Here is a 6,000-nt window from a genome sequence, read left to right on the forward strand (position 1 = left end):
AAGAGGATAAGTGACATCCAGGTGGAAGAGCTGATATTTGGGTTCCAGCTGGTCGGGCCCAAAGTCTGTGCTCTTTCTTTTATCCCTCCCTATCTCCTTTCTTCGGAAAAGGCGATGGCCACCCACTCCAGTACTCTTGCCTGGAAAATCCCATGGACGGAGGAGCCTGGTGCGCTGCAGTCCATGGGGTCACTAAGAGTCGGACACGACTGAGCGACTTCCCTTTCACTTTTCACTTTCATGCATTGGAGAAGGAAATGGCAACCCACTCCAGCGTTCTTGCCTGGAGAATCCCAGGGACAGTGGAGCCTGGTGTGCTGCCATCTATGGGGTCGCACAGAGTCAGACAAGACTGAAGCGACTTAGCAGCAGCATCTCCTTTCTTGTCATCTGAAATCTTAGCAGCAGACAGAAAGGAAAAGGCAGCATGTGTCTGATTCACCCTGTGGTCACTAGAACCGTCTGAGCGGGAAGTTGGGCTGTCTGAGCACTTACCAATATAACAAATTGCTGTTTAGACTCGCCATTATAAATTCTGATACAGTAATTCCCTGCTCTGTGAGAAATCAAGATAGGCAGGATGTTCATGCTCCAAGGCTTTCAAAAGGGTTGTAAAATATTTTTGGAATATATCTAGTGCTAAGTTGCTTCTGTCATGTCCAACTGTTTGAAACCCTATGCACTGTAGCCCACCAGGCTAGTCCAGGGGGTTTTCCAGGCAAGAATACTGGAGTGGGTTACCACTTCCTACTCCAGGGGATTTTCCAGACCCAGGAGTTGAACCCAGGTCTCCTACACTGGCTAGTGGGTTCTTTACCAGTATGCTGCACTTTAAAGAAACACCTAGAATCCTGTAGAACTCCATCTACAGTTTTTCTGATATTTTGCTCGCAGACATTAAAATGCTCTAACCCAGATGGGAAGGAAATCTAAAAGAGAGGGAATATATACATATGTAAAACTGATTCACTTTGCTGTACCGCAGAAACTAACACAGCATTGTGGAGCAATCATACTCCAATAAAACTTTTTTTAAAAGATGCTCAAAGACTCTGATGAACCTGGGCGGGACCATAAGACTCTGTAGCCAACAGCAACAGCTTCAATTTCTGCCCAGTCCTGAGCCAGTTACTGTGCTAAGAAATCAGTATTGTTTGATCTCATTTAATCCTCACAATAGAGCTCTTACACTAGTACTGTTATCATCCTCTGTTTTCAGACAAGGAAAAGGAATCGCAGGTGGTAAGTGGCCAACTTAGGTTTTGGATCTAGGTCTGTCTGGCTCTAGCCCAGGGGCTCACACTACCCACCAAGCAATGGCTTGCAGTCATTGAGATTCTAAGGCTCTGGCTTAGACCACTGGGCTCTTCTTTCTAGAAAGTTCTAGGAGCTTCTAATTCTGGGGATACCATCACTCAGCCCTCTTCTTTCTAAGCATGTTCTTGATTTTGCAGTAACTCTCCTTCCCAGAGAACCAGGTCCCCGATGGAACAACCTGGATGTATGTTCTATAAGCCATGAGCTAACTGCCTCACTGACTGGTTGAGGAAGTTCTCACTGCTGCCTGGGTGGCTGCTGCAATTTCAAGATGACCTTTCAAATATCATATTGAAGGGTCCTAGGAAGTGCTGTTTGTCAGAGACATCCGCTGGCCATTTCCTATTCCGCACAGGCCACCTGCTCCCTGTCCTCTGCATTGCAGTTACAGAGATAAATGAAACAAGGAAGAATGGTTGGTGCCGCTTTGCAGGAACCTAAGCACGATCTCACTCTGCCCCTTAGCTAGGAGACTGTTTACTAAATCCCGACCAGAGATGCCCAGAAACAAGGAGAAATGCTGCTGATGCTGAGGTTCCGGGGGCTCCTGGGGACCCCAGCTGCTGGAACCCAGATGAGGGGTCCACTGAGAGTGCTTCCTGTGGCTTCCCCAGCTTCTGACACTGGGCAGGGAAGGCTCAGTACCCGCGAGAATGAGTCACGGACAAGAAAGCACACTCTCTGCCCTCAGCTCTTTCAGGAGGGCAGCCTTCCACTGATTTTCTGCACTGTTTCCTTCTTTATTTTTAAACCTACTTTCATACGTTCTTGCAGGAGAAAGCCTTGTCTGTACTGGACACAGGGAAAAAAAAAAAAAAGGCTTTCTGGGACACCTCCACCCAGATCGGAAAACTTCTTGGGTCCAGCAGACAGGAATAGTGGGTCTGATCTCACCCATTCTCCATGTGAGTGAGAATCATCACAGGAGGGATCACCTGCTCAACTCAGGGTGAGACCTGGATTCCAGCCTAACATCCAACACACCTGCTCTGGGATCCAAAGAAAAACAGCCTTAACTTTCTTCGCCTCAGTTTCTTTTCTTTAAGTTGTTTATTTATTGTTGACTGTGCTGGGTCTTCGCTGCTGTGCACAGGTTTTTCTCTAGTTGCGGTGAGCTGGCTTCTCATTGTAGTGGCTTCCCTTGTTGCACAGCATGGGCTCCTGGGCTTCAGCAGTTGCAGCGCTCAGACTCTAGAGTGCAGGCTGAGTAGTTGTGATGCAAAGGCTTAGTTGCTCCGGGGCATTTGGGATCTTCCCCCGGACCAGGGATCGTACAAGTGCCTCCTGCATTGGCAGGTGGATTCTTTACCGCTGAGACAACAGGAAAGCCCTGTTTGCCTCAGTTTGATCATGGACACTCAGGGAAAGAATATATGAAAAAAAAAAAGTGTAAGCACAAACTCTCCTTGAATTGAAATTTAATGCAATTGCACAGTAACCTCATTTTATTTTATTCTATTTGTAAAGATTTTTTTTTTAATATGGACCATTTTAAATGTCTTTATTGAATTTGCTACAATATTGTTTCTGCTTTATGTTTTTGGTTTTTTGGGTTTTGGTTTTTGGTTTTTTTTTTTGCTGCAAGGCATGTGAGCTCTTAGCTCCCAGACCAGGGACTGAATCCATACCCCTAGCATTGGAAGGTGAAGTCTTAACCACTGGACCACCAGGGAAGTCAAGAAGAGAGAGGCAGGGAGCATCTGATACTTAAAGGATACTGTATGATCTGTAAGGCAGGTGTCAGGCATGGAGCCTCAACCACCTGATTCCTACTTAGTGGATCAGTCATGTCAGACTCTCTGCAGCCCCATGGACCATAGCCTGCCAGGATCCCCTGTCATGGGATTCTCCAGCAAGAATACTGGAGTGGGTAGCCATTCCCTTCTCTAGGGGATCTTCCTGACCCAGGGATCAAACCTGGGTTTCCTGCATTGCAGGTAGATTCTTTATCGTCTAAGGCACCAGGGAAGCCCCAAATTACTTACAGTAAGCAAATTGCCCACACTAGAAAAATCAGTCTCCAGTGCTGTGGGCTTAAGTCAAAAGGGTTTTCATGGACAATGAAGATTCTTTAATCAGATTTTCAAGATCCTCTGTATTAATTTATGCATTCACTGAACAAGCACTAATTGAGTTATTTGAGTCCAACTCCTGTGCTCAGAGCTGGTAATAATGCAGTAAGGTGAATGCAGGCCCAGGCCTTGTAGACTTTGTATTCTAGCCTTGCCTCTTTGAACCCAGATGTTTGTGGAAAGAGAAGCAGGGAGAAAGCGTGGGCCTGGCCAAGGCCAGCCGAGTGTGGGCACTGCTTTCTGCAGGGCCAGGGAGAGGCCCTGACGTGAGCAAATCCTATTCAATCTCATCAAGGCCAATATTGCTCTTCATCTTTCATCCTCTCCTACATACTGAATGGAAAGCTGTGCCCAGACATGATTAAAGCTTCTGGGAGAAGCAGAGCTTCAAGTCCAGCAAAGTGGTTTAATCTCTTTGATATAAAAACACAAGTGGAGAAAGAATCAAAAGAGGAAAACTCAAAGGAAGTTGTATTTCAGAGGATGCATTCGTTAATCTGACATCCATTTAAATGCACCTCTGTATTAAGAATTTCAAAAAATATCTCCCACCCAACCCCCAGTGAAGAAAACTCTGTGTCATGGGATGCTTTAGGAAGTCATGGACACAGCAGCTTGATAGAAACTGCACGTGGGGACCAGCAGGGTATCCTGAAGACAGCACTGGCCTGGGAGCCTTGTCTCAGACTGTTTCCGACTGTGAAATGGGCATAGCAGGCACGCTTAGTGATATCCTCCTTTCTCTCTTAGATGTGCTGGGTCAAAGTCTGAGTTCCCTCGGATTTGGGATGAGATTGGAGGAAGAGTATTGGGGGTTTCCTAGGTGGTGCTAGTGGTAAAGAATCTGCCTGCCAATGCAGGAAATGCAAGAGATATGAGTTTGATCCCTGTATCAGGGAGATCCCTTGGAGAAGGGAATGGCTACCCACTCCAGCACTCTTGCCTGGGAAATCCCAGAGGAGCATGGAGGGCTACAGTCCATGGAGGGTCACAAAGAGTCGGACACGACTGAGTGAGCATTGGAGGAACAGTACTGGAGGGGAATATGTTCACTTCTCAGACTGAGATAATTGTATACTATGCTATATGAATCTATACAGTTGTACTGCTTACTAAATATGAAAAGACTCCTAATTGGCTGATGAATAAGTTGCCCCAGTGTCCTCAAGGATCCTCAAAGTGAGCAGGGAGAACAAAAAGTCTTATCAGCGGAGTACGCACTGGAAACAGAGAGGGCACAAGAAAGCAGGCAGAATTCTGAGAGGGGAGGGCCCCACGATTCCTGCCCCCAGACACTCCTGATGCATCCCCGGGTGTGGGGACAGGATTCTCACTCCAGTAATAGGGCTGTGTTCTGGTTCATTTGACTCTAAGCAAGGAGGATCTTCTGGGGTGGGCCAGACCTCATCAGCTGCTGCTGCTGCTGCTAAGTCGCTTCAGTCGTGTCTGACTCTGTGCGACCCCATAGACGGCGGCCCACCAGGCTCCCCCATGCCTGGGATTCTCCAGGCAAGAACACTGGAGTGGGTTGCCATTTCCTTCTCCAATGCATAGAAGTGAAAAGTGAAAGTGAAGTTGCCTAGTCGTGTCTGACTCTTAGTGACCCCATGGACTGCAGCCCACCAGGCTCCTCCGTCCATGGGATTTTCCAGGTAAGAGTACTGGCATGGGGTCCATTGCCTTCTCTGGACCTCATCAGATAAGCCCTTAAAAGGACGGGGCTCTTCCTGAAGCAGGAGACTGAAAGGACAAGAAGAATTAGATGGACAGACATTCCCTTTGTGGCTTTAAAGATGGAGGAGGCCACATGGCAAGGGATGTGGGTGAACCCCAGGAGCTGGGTACATTCCTTATTGACAGCCAGCAAGGAAACAGGGACTTCAGTCTGACAACCACAAACAAGGAAATCTTGCCACAACCACAGGACCTAGAAGAGAACCTGAGCTCCAGAGGAGATGCACCTGCAGGCTACCTGCCTGGAACCTGGTGCAGAAACAGCAGTGAGAGAGGCTCGGGCCAGCAGAGAGCAAAGTCCGGGGGAGCCTCAGGGGGGTTGAGGGGTAGGGTGGTGGTGGCGCTGGCTCAGAATCTGATGGTGGAGCCCCTCTTGGCCCGGAAGGAATTGGCCAGTGGTCCCAGCCATTCAGAGCCTGGGCCCAAACTGCACGGATGGGCTGGCTCCTCCCAGGGGGCCAGCCCTGGTTTCCCAGCTTTCATAATTACTAACCTTAAAAGCAAAAAAGAAACAAAACAAAGCTCTATTTAGTGCATCCTGAGACTTAATGGCAACGAGCTCGGAAGTAATACATCTTAAAAAACCCATCAGGTAATTTGTTTAAAAATCCTCTCATTTTGTAGCTATTCTTTTTATCAACTTAGGTGGTAGTCTATTTTTTATTTCCTGGATGTCTGGTGGTTTTACTCTTTGAGTCCACGTTCAAAAAGTATCTGGGTGACAACATATGTGATACCACATGTGTGAAGGCCCATTGGAAACTGTGATGCACAAGATTCATTTATTCGTTCAGTGAGTCAGTGACCCTCCACTGAGCATCACTTACAAATGTACATGATGACTTAGGAGAGGGGGTTGTAGGGGATGGAGCAGCAC

The sequence above is a fragment of the Capricornis sumatraensis genome, chromosome 8 (assembly GCF_032405125.1).
Source record: "Capricornis sumatraensis isolate serow.1 chromosome 8, serow.2, whole genome shotgun sequence".
Lineage (NCBI taxonomy): Eukaryota > Metazoa > Chordata > Mammalia > Artiodactyla > Bovidae > Capricornis > Capricornis sumatraensis.